The 15,601-nt window shown below is 40.8% G+C and overlaps 1 long non-coding RNA gene across 1 annotated transcript; it reads right to left on the minus strand.

Moving 5' to 3' along the window:
* Positions 1-3,919: 3,919 nt before the first annotated feature.
* LOC115176928 (uncharacterized) lies at positions 3,920-4,610 on the minus strand. Its single transcript, XR_003872306.1, has 2 exons — positions 4,563-4,610; positions 3,920-4,163 (listed from the first exon to the last, which is right to left on the minus strand). It is a non-coding gene; the product is annotated as an uncharacterized LOC115176928 (long non-coding RNA).
* Positions 4,611-15,601: the final 10,991 nt, after the last annotated feature.

Here is a 15,601-nt window from a genome sequence, read left to right on the forward strand (position 1 = left end):
TATGGATCAACCAAACAGCAATGATCCATTCTCTACAAATCTCACTCCAACTGGGCCAAAATCATCTTTATCATCCTTGGGATAAGGCCAGAACGCCGCAGATACTTCACCCTCATTCTCAACAAGTTCCATCTCTGAACTACTGGAGCACATTTCCTTGTTTTTGCACATGACGCCTTACTACTCACCTTACTACTTCCCTCTACACTCAAATTCTTCTCAGCAGCCATCACTGCACCTGCCACCACCTTTAATTCATCTTCACTCTCGTCATGTTCCATTTTCTCCTCAAGCTCTTCCAAAAGTTGTGCGATCCTCCATTGCATATTCACTCACTTTTCTTGTCCATCTACTCCTTCACCAGATCCCTCAGAAGGCCTGTGCAATCCCCCACTCCATGTTTATTCATAAATTCCTTATTTCCTTTTCCGCCTACTTCCACTAGCCTACTCACATCCAAGCAGCCTTGACAGGTGGTTGCGTCAGACAGCAAGGCCGATGCATGTGAGCTGTCACCAACCAACCAGTGTAGAGTATACTGGTCTATGAAAACCTCATCTGATTGGTTAGAAGAAACAGGTCCCCCCTGTCTCTCTCCTTGCTCACAAATTCCTGTTTGGACATCTACAAATCTTTTCGTCATGGTAGGGCGCTACAACACTGCCAACAGTCTGAGCGTGCGAAATTGAAATGCGCAGCTGTACTGATGAAATTATTGCTGGCAAGTATTAAGTTGGAAGTTTGCGAATGCGATTACAACTACAGATTTGTTTTTGTCATGTTCACAACTCAGTTACACACTTGCAAATTGTGTTTACTACAACAAATCTATTCTACACGCTCAAATCATTACATCAATGATTTACCTTCATAGAGAACAACTGACAGGGGTCCAGGGAAAGAGGCATTGCCTGTTAGAGGAACATGCTGAGAAGAATGTCCAGAGATCCAGTCACAAATTCATTAAAAGGGCAGAATCACTCAGGGTTTGACACTCTTGACAGAACACACTGAGAAGAAGTCCTTCCAATCCAGGACTATATTGTGTGTTATCTGCAGGTTGTTTCCATGGTTAGGCCTGTATAACATAATGACCCTCTAGAGATGAGACTGAAAAATTTAAATCAATGCCATGTCACAGCAGACTCCCAAAACGTTCCATACACACTGTCAAGTCAACAAAAGGTAAACTTCCTAACAGGAAAGGAGGATCAAATTGCTCTTTACTGTCTTTAAAAAAAAGGCTTGTTACCACCACCTACATAGGGTGTACCGGAGTCAGATTACATAAACCAGAAATGTTAAATCTTGTACATGCTTTGCTGACAAAAGGGCGGGGGATTTGTCATCAGTTTTGTCTGAAAGGTTACCAGGATAGCAATTAGGACATAGATTCAAGCCGTATCGCGGAAGATCCGCACTATAGTGCAATTTAAATGAAGGAAGTGTTCCCGCATTCACGGTACACACTGCATGTCGGCTCAATCGGAAATGACCTTTACATTTCAAACACACTAGGGGGCCAGCAGGTAGTCTAGTGGTCAGAGGAGAGCCATCAACTGGGGGGTTGCCAGTTCGAGTCCTGGGTCCGATGGGAATAATCTGACAGGAAGTGAGCTGGCAACTGGAGGGTTATTGCTGGTATCAAATGCTTGAGGCCATTGCCTGCCATTGAGCAAGGCACTTAACCCCTCACAATAACAACTCCCTGGGTGCCAAGTACCTCCAAAACCTGTAGGAGGTGTCGTGTCTTTGGCTATGCCGGATTAAGTGATATGACATGCTATTCTATAAAATCCTTTCTCTGTAATTAATATTACCTGATTGAGCTAATCATGTAAATGTAATTAACTAGAAAGTCGGGGCACCACGAAAGAGTGTTTATAGAGCTGTTATCTTCCGAATAAACTCTGAAAGACCTAGTAATATTTTACATCAATAGCAGTCAATATTAATCGTCACCTTGTTTCAGTCTCATCTGAAAGTCGTAAATTCTTGGTTATCTTCACGAACCCTGGCTAACAAGTTGAATCAGCAATACAAAATTGGGTTTAATTATTTATTTCCTAAATACCTAACTAATCACACAGAATTACATACACACAGAATGCAAATTATGTCATACAGAAAACGTCCCTGGTGGACGGAACCTGTATGATGGCTTGTTACACAAAGAGAGGGGGTTGGGCTTGAATGAAAGAGCAGGAAGACTGAGGAACAAAGGGAGAAGCTAAGCTTTCGGAAATACAGTATCTTATGCACTCTAAATTATCGCCCATTTGGAAAAGGAAAATGCAATAAATATTTACTCTGAGCTGCGCTTCGGTAGGTTGGTCGTAGATGCTGGCCAACAAAGATCTTCCTGTCCTCGGAAGAATGTCTCTGGTGGTAAATTGGATACGTTGTAGTATCTTCGTTGTGTGTTAGACTGGATACGTCGTCCGTCCTTTCCTAGCCCACGTTTACAGCTGCTGTTGCTAACTCAACGGCAAGGAGGTCTCACTTCTTTAGTGAATAAGAGTTCAAAGTTCATACCATTCACAACCAAAGCTCACGCTGAGGTTGGCTTAGTTCTGTAGTTGACATGTTAGTCCCTTTTAACGTATGGACCGTCGTCCTATCGTCCTCGGAACAGGAGGTTACATTTTCGTCAAGGGCTTATATAGTGGAGGGAGAGAAGGGTGTGTTTCATAGTTTATAACCCATGTCTCTTCACAGGGGCAGGCCACTGATTGAGCAGGGCTCTAACCTTATGAAAACCCAATTCTCTCATTTGGAAGCTAAAATTACATTTAATCTTATCACAAATAGTTTCATATTCAAACATTTAATTTGCACAACAATTCCATGTGAATCTGATAACTAGAATGTGTAGACTTTCCCAGATACAGTTTATGTCGTCCTGTCATCAGTCATAATGTCTCAGATGACAACCGAACAGACATCATATACAATAAGTACCAACGCATATTTTCAACTGGTTCTATTACCGAAATATGGTTCCTTTCCCCCCACTTGTTTGATGTTCCCAGACTCTCTATGTTTAACAAAGGCTATTCAAGAGTTCTTCGGTAGAGTCAGAGAGAGATGGAAGGGAGAAAGGTATTTATGGGGGGGGGTCATAAACCTTACCCACAGGCCAACTTCATGACAGAGGGGTTGGGTTAAAAGCAGAAGTCAAGTTTCAGTTGGACCTTGTGTGCAATTGACCAATAGTGACCTTAATATTACAAGATGCGTATTGAATATAGCCCCTATATCTCAGTTTGTTGGCAATGCAAAGTATTATGGAACTAAATCAACTGCAGTAAAGAGAAGAGGCTCAAGACTGGGCGCCAGTCAGACCATGTGGTACACTGGCTCGCTAGCTATATGGCTACAAGTCTGGAAACCAGGCTAGAGGCTCAGGTGCACATGTAATAAAATGATATGTTCTTCCGGAGCCGCTATTTGGCAGGTGAGTGAGTGTCACGACTTCCGCCGAAGTCGGCTCCTCTCCTTGTTCGGGCAGCGTTCGGCGGTCGACGTCCCCGGCTTTCTAGCCATCGCCGCTCCATTTTTCATGTATCCATTTGTTTTGTCTTGTTCCCTGCACACCTGGTTTTCATTCCCCAATCAATTGATATGTATTTATTCCTCTGTTCCCCATCATGCCTTTGTGTAGGATTGTTTGTGTTACGTGTATTTTGATTATTGTTACGCACATTACTTTTTGTCTATGTTCCGTGTTTTGGGCACATTTTATGTTATTTTTGTGCTGTCATTTTTGATCGGAATTAAAAGTGCGCCTGTTCACTACACTCTGCTCTCCTGCACCTGACTTTGCCTCCGAAACACACTCCTAACAGTGAGAGATAAAATACCTGTCATTTCAGCAGAAGGAGAGAGAAAAAGAAAGAGGGACAAGGGAAGAGACAAATGCAAATACATTATTTTTATTCAACAGTGTGATGACACAAAGCCAGTCAAATAAAATAACAGGATATGTACTCCGTATAATCAATATAGCAAGTGGGTTTGGAAGATATATCGTTTCATGCATTAAATGTGCAAATTGCCCCTCAGTGCTGTACATAGGTCATTAACAAGCATGCCTTTAGGCAGTCCTAGGGCCAGTTGCAGCATTTGCAGCTATCACTGAAGACTAGGCCAGCGGGACAGCTCTGGATCCAGGTGATGCCGTTAGCACAGTTATAGAAAGAGGACATTATGTTATACAATACATGCATGTTTTGTTCAATCAAGTTCATATTTATATAAAAAAACAGCTTTTTACATTAGCATGTGACGTTCAGAACTAGCATTCCCACCCAACACTTCCGGTGAATTTACTAAATTACTCACGATAAACGTTCACAAAAAACATAACAATTATTTTAAGAATTATAGATACAGAACTCCTCTATGCACTCGCTATGTCCGATTTTAAAATAGCTTTTCGGTGAAAGCACATTTTGCAATATTCTAAGTAGATAGCCCGGCATCACAGGGCTAGCTATTTAGACACCCACCAAGTTTAGCCCTCACCAAAGTCAGATTTACTATAAGAAAAATGTTATTACCTTTGCTGTTCTTCGTCAGAATGCACTCCCAGGACTTCTACTTCAATAACAAATGTTGGTTTGGTTCAAAATAATCCATAGTTATATCCAAATAGCGGCGTTTTGTTCGTGCGTTCAAGACACTATCCAAGGGTGACGAAGGGTTACGCGCCCGATGCGTTTCGTGACAAAAAAATTCTAAATATTCCATTACCGTACTTCGAAGCATGTTAACCGCTGTTTAAGACCCCTCCGGTAGACTAAGGAGAGCTGGTTCACTCCATCCACTGCCGGCAGCCATGGTACGGAACTCAAGGGCACACTCAGTGGTGGAGCGACGGCCCTGTCACAGCTCACAGAACAGGTCCCCAGTGTGACGATCTGAAACTGAGGCAGCAAAAAACTATCATACACGGGAGGAGTAAATCACAGGAAAAACAGAGCGCTAAAATACGTGTGTCACAAAACAAACAATACCTCTCAGTGATGGGGTGCAAAGAACTGAACTAAATAGTGTGTGATAATGACATACAGGTGTGTGAACAGGTGATTCGAATTCAGGTGATTGGGATCTGGAGAGTGAGCTGCGTTCAGGGGATCTAGGTGTTTGAGAGTGTGAGCTGGAAAGTGGGCTGGAAAGTGAGCTGCGTTCAGGGGATCTATGTGTTTTTTAGGGTGTGAGTTGGAAGCAGATGTTACAACGCTCATATGCTGACCACACCGCTCACGTCGCTTGCACGAGCGTTGCGAAATAAATGTACACATACATGTTATTCAATCATTGCACCCACACTGCTCCGCATGTTAACGAGCGTCTGTGTAGCCAGCCGCTAAAATAGAACTTGGTTCTATTTGTGATGCTTGATGCGCTGCAAGTCCTGCCTCTCATCTCTTCATTGGTTTTCAGGAACATATACCCACGTGCCATCTCCTCATTGGTTTTTAGGAGCATATACCCATGTGGTTGATTGAAAGATGAACTGAGGTTCACACTCCACGCCAGTTGGTAGTGGTATTGCACCTTAAAGTTGGTTGCCAACCGCCATATAAAGTCCAAAGAAGAAGAAGAAGCCTGAATGAGGAGAGATTACTAGAAATGAACTCGGTTTACCCTTGTATCTGTGGATTAATTGTCGGAGTAGAGGACCTTGTGTATTTCAGGTAAAATAACAACCCAATGTTTATATCCCAGGACAAATTAGCAAGCAACAGCAAGCTAGCTAGCTAAATTGCCATAAATGTTTAATACTTTTCGACCTGTCCCCAAATTAATATAGTTGGTTCAGAGTGATATTTCAACCTATGTGTCCTGATCGCATCTGGTGAGTGTGGACAAAATCAACATGCGTGTGATGGCACGCGCGCGAGTGGTCAGGTCATGTAATGCTTAAAATAATTATAAAAATCTTCTTCTCATGGACTATAAGTAGATTCACCACAAATGTGGTCTTTGGACTCATCACAATAGTCCCTAAAGAGTTTGAGAAGATAACGTTGATGTCTTCAAAGATGGCCAGAGTATATCAGTAGATGCTGCTAACAATACTTCAGCATCTTATTTTTGTGAACCATAGGACCTAAAGACACCACCTTTGTAATGTAGGCCCATGGTACATGTCTTAACTTAGTTTGAGAAAGCTATGGGATTGGTCAAAATAGGGCTAAGTTATTGACAAATCAAAAATCAGATTTTATGTGTCCATTTAAACCACTTTAAATCCACTCCACAGTGGCCTATCAACTTTAAACTTGGCATCTCTATCATGGATGTCAGTAAGATGAAACACACTGAATTTGGTGTTGATATCTCAAAAAATAAGGAAACTATTAATGACTCATTCTTTGCATATGTAACGCTAATGCTCAAAATCATCTTCTCCTCATAAACCATATGTCAGATTCACTCCAGATTTTGTATTTTGGCTCATGATTGCACATAAAAGAAGATAGTTCCAACATGATAGACTGCTTGCTTTGTTATCCAACTGATCTTGTATCCTTTCTGTCATCCTGTGAACTCCCTGCTCACTGCTGTATTTGACATGACTTTTTAACTACATGTTGAACTGTTATATGTTATATTTCGCTGATACACCTCTGGAGCCACGGAGACACCAAACGGGAGCTTCAACCACCTCTTCCTGCCCCAGGGTGTCCAAAAGGTGGTCATGTAGCTGCTGGGCTCGTCGAGCTTGCACTGCAGGAAGGCATCTCTGGCGTCCACGAGCGTGAAGACTCTGGCCTTTGGGAGCTTGTAAAGAACATCCTCCAACGTGGGCATAATGTAATGTGAGCGGCGCAGAGCCCGGTTGAGGTGTTTAGGATCAATGCATATCCGTAGCTTGTCTGGTTTCTTGACGATGACCATATTACTTATCCAGTCTGTAGGCTCGGTGACGGATATCATGTGGCCATCTGCTTCGTATTTGTCAAGCTGAGCCTTTGTAGTTGCTTTCATGGCCACTGGTACATTGCGGGGTGCACACTGGACAGGCTGGATTGCTGCGTCCAACTCAAAGTGGACTTCGCCGGGAACTGACTCGACCGGTGCATTGAAGACATCATGGTACTTGCTCAGGAGTGTCTCCTTGCTCAGGGGCCCAGCCTGGACATTGTCCATAATGTTAAGATCAGCTGGGATGGTGAAGTTAATAAGTCCAAGGCGCTCGCATGTAGAACCTGACAGTAATGGCTGTTGACTAGCCTCAACTATTTCAAACTCAAGGGTGTGTTTCTGGCCACGTAAAACACACTCTGTCACAAACAGGCCTAAAGAGGTCATGAACTGTCCTGAATACAGTTTCAGCTTGGTGCTACTCTGTGTGAGTTTGTCTCTGGGCGCGAGCCTCCTTTTGTCTTTAAGGCTCATAACGTTACATGTGGCCCCTGAATCTAGCTGGCATTGCTGTGGTTTATTATTAAGTAGCAAGGTGACAAACCACTTTTGTCCTTTTGCCCTCACTGCCCCTATGCACTCGCTAGCATGTACATCCTCTGTGCTGTTGTTCCCTTCATCTGTGTTTGTTTCAATGGAGTGCACTTTACCCTCCTTTCTCTTGCTTTTCATGCAGACCCTTGCGAAGTGATTAGCTGTACCACAGGATTTGCATATTTTTTCCATAGGCTGGGCAGTATTCTTTTCCTCGTCCATGAGAAATGCCACAATATCTGCACGTATTGGGGTTGTCTGCTGCAGAGTTGGCTGTAGTATTAGCATTAGCTGTGGCAAAGGGGAATTTCCTTACTGACTGCCTGAATGTAGCATTGACATTGTCCATATGTTGTCTTTCTAGTTCCATGGACCTTATCCGTATATCAGTAAGCTCTGCTGTACGGCATGTCTCCACTGCCAAGACCAGCGTCAGGTCACGTTCTCTCAGCAAACGTCTGCGGGTGCCCTCATCAGTTATGCCAAGCACTAGCTTATCTCTGATCAGTTCATCTCTTAAAGCACCATAGTCACATGTAGCTGCCTTTTCCCTTAGCCTAGTGACAAAGCTGTCAATGGACTCCCCATCCTCCTGTTTGCAACAACCTAAAACATAACGCTCGTAGATAACGTTCTTTGCTGGCTTGAAGTAATGTTCAAGAGCATCAAGAATAGCTGTAGCGTTACCTTGCTGAGCTGCTGTTAGGTTCAGGTTGTGTTTGTATACGTGTCGGCATTCTGTTCCCATTATAGTCCTCAAAGTGGCAGGCACTACCTCATCGTCCTTTTCCTGAAGTCCCGTTGCTAGTGCATAGTCCTCCCATTCACCTCTAAACGTATCCCAGTTTGTGCTCCAGTCTCCGCTAAGCTTCATAACGGCGGGAGGGGGAATGTTCGCTGCCATGTCTAATCGGTGCTAACAACACTGAAGCTAACTAGCAAACTCACTCTAGCTAAGGACAATTCCGGCGTCAGGCGAAGTTTTACTCAAATAAGCATTTTTCAGGGGGTAAACCAGAACAGGTGGCTCTAATTTGCGGAAAGCATGGTTAGTTATCCGACTCTGACACCATGTTTGAATGTTAAATGACGAGACAGAGGCATGGATGCGGGTAACCAGTCTTGTTCAGTATATTGCAATACATCCGGGTATTTCAAGCACACCGGTAAAACACTGGAGTTGCAGTAATTAACATTTACCAACAGATGGCATCACTGTGCCATCTTACACCCATAACATAGATCTACAGTATGTCACTGGGGCTGGAATTCAATCAAACCCACACTCTGAATAACCTTGCATTAGGGAAGTCACTGCCTCTGAAAAAGGCATGCTTTATGGTGTAATTAATTCAACAGGGTTGACTGGTTGAAACCAGGCAATACTTATTTTAAATGAACCTCTCTAGGGGGTGTGGGATGGTAGCGTCCCACCTGGCCAACATCCGGTGAAATTGCAGAGCGCCAAATTCAAATTAAATTACTATAAATATTTAACTTTCATGAAATCACAAGTGTAATACATCAAAATAAAGCTTAACTTGTTGTTAATCCAGCCACCATGTCAGATTTCAAAAAGGCTTTACGGCGAAAGCAAACCATACGATTATCTGAGGACAGTGCTCAGCACACAAAACATTACATACAGTTACCAGCCAAGTAGATTAGTCACGAAAGTCAGAAATAGCAATAAAATTAATCACTTACCTTTGATGATCTTCGTATGGTTGCACTCACAAGACTCCCGGTTACACAATAAATGTTAATTTTGTTCGATAAAGTCCCTCTTTATATCCATGTTGGCGTGTTTTGTTCAGTAATCCAATGACTCAAATGCGGTCACAACAGGCAGACGAAAATTCCAAATAGTATCCGTAAAGTTCGTAGAAACATGTCAAACGATGTTTATAATCAATCCTCAGGTTGTTTTCAGCCTAAATAATCGCTAACATTTCAACCGGACAATAGCGTTGTCAATATAAAAGAAAAACAAGAAAGGCGCGCTCTCGGTCGCACACAGAAAACAGCTCTGGGGACATCCCACTATCCACTCATTCAAAGTTGTCATTCTCCCTCATTTTTCAGAATAAAAGCCTGAAACAATGTCTAAAGACTGTTCACAACTAGTGGAAGCCATAGGGAATGGAATCTGGGTCCTATCCCTTTAACCTCTCTTGGGTAGCGGGCAGTATTTTCACGGCCGGACGAAAAACGTACCCAGATTAAACAGCCTACTACTCGGGCCCACAAACTACAATATGCATATTATTAGTATATTTGGATGGAAAACACTCTGACGGTTCTAAAACTGTTTGAATGATGTCTGTGAGTATAACAGAACTCATATGGCAGGCAAAAACCTGAGAAAAATCTAAACAGGAAGTGGGAAATCTGGTGCTTGTAGTCCCTTCAAGTCATTGCCTATCGAACACACAGTGACTTAGGGTTCATTTTGCACTTCCTAAGGCTTCCACTAGATGTCAACAGTCTGTTTGAGGCGTCTATGGTGAACAGAAAGCGAACAGAGGAAGTTGAAAGTTGTTGACTCAGGAAAGGACATGAGTTCATTGGCGCGCATTCACGTGAGGAGGTAGCTGTGTTCCAAAACGTTTTTCAAGACACTGGAATCGTCCGGTTGGAATATTATTGAAGTTCTAAGTTAAAAAGGCCCTAAAGATTGATGCTATACAACGTTTGACATGTTTGAACGAACGTAAATATAACTTTTTTTGACTTTTCGTGGTGACATTTTTGCCGCGCTTCCTACACTTGGAGTAGCTTACTGAACGCGCAAACAATAAGGAGCTATTTGGACATAAATTATGGACTTTATCGAACAAAACAACATTTATTGTGGACCTGGGATTCCTGGAAGTGCCTTCTGATGAAGATCATCAAAGGTAAGTGAATATTTCTAATGCTATTTATGATTTTAGATGACTCCAAAATGGCAGGTATCTGTATTGCTTGATGTCTTTTTCTGAGCGCAGTACTCAGATTATTGCAAAGTGTGCTTTCCCCATGAAACTTTTTTGAAATCTGTCACAGCGGTTACATAAAGGAGATGTTCATCTATAATTCTTTGAATAACAGTTTAATATTTTATCAACGTTTATGATGAGTATTTTTGTAAATTGTTGTGCTGATTCACCGGCAGTATTGGAGGCAAAATATTTTCTGAACATCACGCGGCAATGTAAAATGCTGTTTTTGGATATAAATATGAACTTGATCGAACAAAAAATGCATGTATTGTGTAACATGATGTCCTAGGAGTGTCATCTGATGAAGATCGTCAAAGGTTAGTGCATAATTTTAGCTGGTTTTCTGGTTTTTGTGACGCCAGTCCTTGCTAGGAAAATGGCTGTGTGGTTTTTCTTGTGTTGGAACTGTCCTAACATAATCTAACTTTATGCTTTCAACGTAAAGCCTTTTTGAAATCGGACAATGGGGTTACATTAAGGAGACGTGTATCTTTAAAATGGTGTAAAATAGTCGTATGTCTGAGAACTTTGAATTATGACATTTTGTGGTTTTGAATTTGGCGCTCTGATTTTTCACTGGCTGTTGAATAGTGTGAACCGTGGGTGGGACGCTAGCGTTAGCGTCTCACCTTCCCAAGAGAGGTTAAATAGTGGATAGGCTTTCATTGGAAAAACAGCCATTTCAAAATAATGGCACTTCCTGGATGGATTTTCCTCAGGTTTTTGCCTGCCATTTCAGTTCTGTTATACTCACAGACATTATTTTAACAGTTTTAGAAACTTTGGAGTGTTTACTAATTATAATCTACTAATTATATGCATATCCTAGCTTCTGGGCCTGAGTAGCAGGCAGTTTACTTTGGGCATGCTTTTCATCCGGAGGTGAAAATAGTGCCCCCTACCCTAGTGAGGTTAAATCAGTTTTAACATTAATCATTTCATTATAATATTCAAATTTTAGCTGGTTCAGGCCCGGGGTATAGCTTTTTGATAAAAGTCTACAATGCACATCTTTGAATACTTGGAAGCTATGAACATTTGAATCGTGTTAATACATTTAAACTTTCATTCATTATAAGGGTATCAGCAGCATTATAAATGAACTCTCCAGGAAGACTGATGTCTACATAATGATCCTAGTTTTTATTTGGTTTACAGGTGCCATTTCATTTGAAAGAAGGAGAAACATAAAGAAATAGTCAACATATTCAAACAGTCATATCAACCAGAGACCTATGGTATAAAAGTCAGGGACAAAAACAACTACAATGTGATCTTACTCTGCGATAGATCAATTCAATTATTAACCAAACAATGATCCATTTGTACAGTAAAAAAAAATATGTACGTCTCTAGTTGTGCTATAATGGTACACATACACGCCTTCCTCTCTTTCATCTGGTCTGTAACTAGTTTAAAAGCAGTTTAAAGCTTTGGGGGTGGGGTTCTTATGAAATACAGAAATGAATTTTTTTAGAGAAAAGAAAAGTATGAACATTAAAGCATTTATTTTTTCATTGGTTCTAGCATTCATTCAGTACTTCTCTACATTTCAGATGTTTTCTATTATGTGTAAATGTTTAGCAAGAGGTAGGTTGTGCGTCTGGCATCAAGAAATACTGTACTTAGTTGATAGGTTACAATTCAGTGACCTGATATCAAAGTATGGACTGTAATACACGACAGTAGTGTAAATTATGGCTTAGGAAAACTCCTATATGGCTTACTTTAGTATGGCAAGTGTCCATCTTTGCAAATTAACTTAACATGGTTGTGGCTGAGCTGCTGCTAAAGTAGTTAAGAGAGGAAATATCCATTTGGAGAATACAAGACAGTTTGAGGTATCGTTCCTTCAATGTCAAAATACTGTTTTTTACACTACCCTTTGCTGACAACACACCGTTCTATTTAGAATTCTCACATTTCTAGCAAACATTTTTCACATCATTCAACTACAAATAAAACAGAAACAAAAAGAGCCAACCAATATGAAATCAAAATGAAAGGAGTGAATCCAAAAATGGCAATAATTATAATATTAATAACAATAATAACATTTTAAAAAGGAACGTCTTAATTTTGGCAAGATTTCCCATACACAGCAGGACAACCTTGAGAGGGAACATTTATAAAATGAATGAAGAAGAAATGTTCTATAAAAAGAAAAGCATATCATTTTTTTAAATCCTTTTTTGTTTTGTTCAAAGAAATATTGGGTCAACTTATGTCTTGTTATTCAAATAATAAAATATTGACCATAATGTTTTTCATTTGTCCTTTTGGTATCACACTTATCATACTGCCCCCCAAAAATGGTAGATAAGTTATTCACAGTAAAAAAAAAAAGGATGGAATCAGTGATACAGTTGAACTTAAACCTTGAGGACAGTGGCACTATGTGACTTTGTTAGGGTATGTGGCGGTAGCTAGTCCAATTCTGCACAGAATACTAGATTCAGAAACTGGCAATGAAAGATGGACCTCCACACAAAACAGAGACATAAACTTGTAGTGAGGATAAGTTTTTCACAGCCATTCAAACAGTTACAACACAATATATTTGGAGGATCTGAAAACAAATGTACTTACATGGAATCCTCTTATGCTTGATGGACACTTGCCCGAGTATCTCCAGCAAATTGACTGGAATTTTATTCAGTAGTTACAAAAAGGGGAAAGGCGGTGCCCTATCACAATACGGATATTCCTGTGGTTAGGTCATTAATAAATGGAACAGAAGTTATTTAAAATGTTAGAATATGGTTATAGTATTTCTATAATTCAAAGGACAGTTATTTGGCAATTTCAACTCCATCCTTCTTGTAACAATATATGAAAATATATATCCCATTTTCGGTTTTCAAAGTAAAATGTTATGTTGAAAAGAAACTGAAAATATGTGGAATTCCATGCCTCAAGTGGTCTGCCAGTGAGACACATGAAAAACTATCTGTGAACATTTTACAGTGTTACAGGTGGTTTCTTGAATTATCATTGTAATTTGTTTTTTGGTTTATGTAAGCTGTTTATGTAAGCTGCTTGCGTTTCTTAGTTTGTCTCGTCATTGACAAATGGCAGCCCCTTAAAACAGGAACCCAACTGAAAACAACTTTTTTTAAAAGGTTAATCGAGGAAAGACTGAAAACCGTAACAATCATTCATCTTTGGATATCGTTCGACTTGGTTTTTATAGAACATTTGGAAATATTTGTTGAAACAGCGGTCTACGGTGAAAGCTAGTGTCATTCGTGCGGTAAGTGTGAGGTAAGAATTGAATATGAATAGACATGAAGACAAAATACAAGACAAATTAGTCACTCGAGAAAGTTAACCATGGTCTGCTGAACAGAAGGTTCCCATGACAACAAAGGTATTTGAGGCACTGCAAACCAATCACCTTTAGTAGGTGACAGAAAGCTTCCTGAAAATGGCCGTCTCAGCAACAATATACATTTCTAACTAATTACATTTTGGAATACTGCAGGAATGGGCAAAATAGTCAGCAAATTCATCCATAACAGAATGGTGAAACTTGGGTTTTATATTCCTTAATGTCCATACTTTCATGCAATGTTCAAAGTTGAAAAAATGCTGTGCGTTCATATTTATCGCTCACTTTCTGTCAGGCTTCCAACTTTGTTTCCTGTTGCACGTTTCTGAGTCATGTCTTCCTCCAGCGTGACGAGATGGTGTTGGCAGCAGCAGGTGGTGCCTTAATAAAGAGACATTCATCTCGCTTTCCCTGTTTGACTGAGGAGACATGTTTGTTGTTCATGTAGTGCTCCACAGCTGGGCTCCGAGACAGCTTGTTGTGACATCATCAATGATGGTTGTCTCTCCATCACCCGTTTGTGAAGCTGCTGAGTCTGAGGTAGAATATGTACTTGAATCATATCCATGTGCTTCCATACCGCATATCAGTAGCTGAAGTGACCCAACTCTGAATAAACCGCTTTAAATTAAAGCAGACATTCAGGGTTTCGACAAGGTGTTGAGTCCCAATAGCAGGGTTAGAAGCAGGCAGGCGATTAAAGCAGAAAATCGGCGATCAGGAATTATACAATGTCAAACAACATAAGTGAACTGGCAAACCCACAGATCCAACCAGATACATTCTGGGTAGAAGGGGGGCCTAGTGACATTCAATCACGATCCAAGGCCTCCTCCTTTTCTTGACAGGAAGGAATCGAAAGAGTGTACCACCCTCTGAACACAAGGAGTGGCAGCTGGCACAGGACTGGCATTGGCACCCAAAAACAAAAAAGGAAAAGGGGGCACAGAAGTACCCTTTTGGTTGAGGTAGGTATGCTTGACCAGCAGCACGACAGGCAAAATGGTTACCTTGATAGCTCTGACGTTCTCGTCAGGCTGAGGTAGCTATCTTTGGAGGTAAAACGTTTTGGTGGGGGAGCAGAAAGTTAACAAAGAGTTTGGGGGTTGAACAAGAATGGCTGAATCTGTGATCCCTCGACACCGGACCGCCTCAAGGCTAACACGGTGACAGGTTCGGCAAGGTTAAAGCAGACCACGTTACGTAGCCCTGAGGTACAATCTTGTGAAGCTAACCAGAGAACACCTATCGACTGAAAACATTCACTACATCTACTGTATCACAAGCGGAACAGAGAAATCCCTTTGGTACTGGCCTCAATGTAAGACTGATAGACTTTCTATCTCATCCATTGACTCAAACTCAACATCTAATCATCTGAAAGCAACGTTCACTGTTCAAACTGGTGAAAGGCCTCAGTATATCTATCAGAACCTGAAAATGGCACCATTGGCCATTAACTTAAAATTACATAAAATTAAGCTATTTATGGGTTTTGGTTTTAAGAAGATGCACAATGTCCAATACCACATAGAAAATATAAGGAATATAGTAATATTGCAGTTATCTTCAGAGATGAGCCAGCAGCATTTTACCTAATGAGTAATTTTGAATAATAAATTATCTGTGCCCATTTCGTCTATGGCTATCAATACATTTCCATGGAACTCAAAATAAAATGTTAAAATAAGGCTTTCAGCTTTGGTGTAAAAGACACAAGACAGAAATGGGGTTAACATCTCAGTAGTTACTCATGACTACATTGGTACTACTTTTACTTGAAGCTATTATAAAATACCTTTTTTCCTTTGTGGTA

Source organism: Salmo trutta, chromosome 37 (genome assembly GCF_901001165.1).
Source record: "Salmo trutta chromosome 37, fSalTru1.1, whole genome shotgun sequence".
NCBI lineage: Eukaryota > Metazoa > Chordata > Actinopteri > Salmoniformes > Salmonidae > Salmo > Salmo trutta.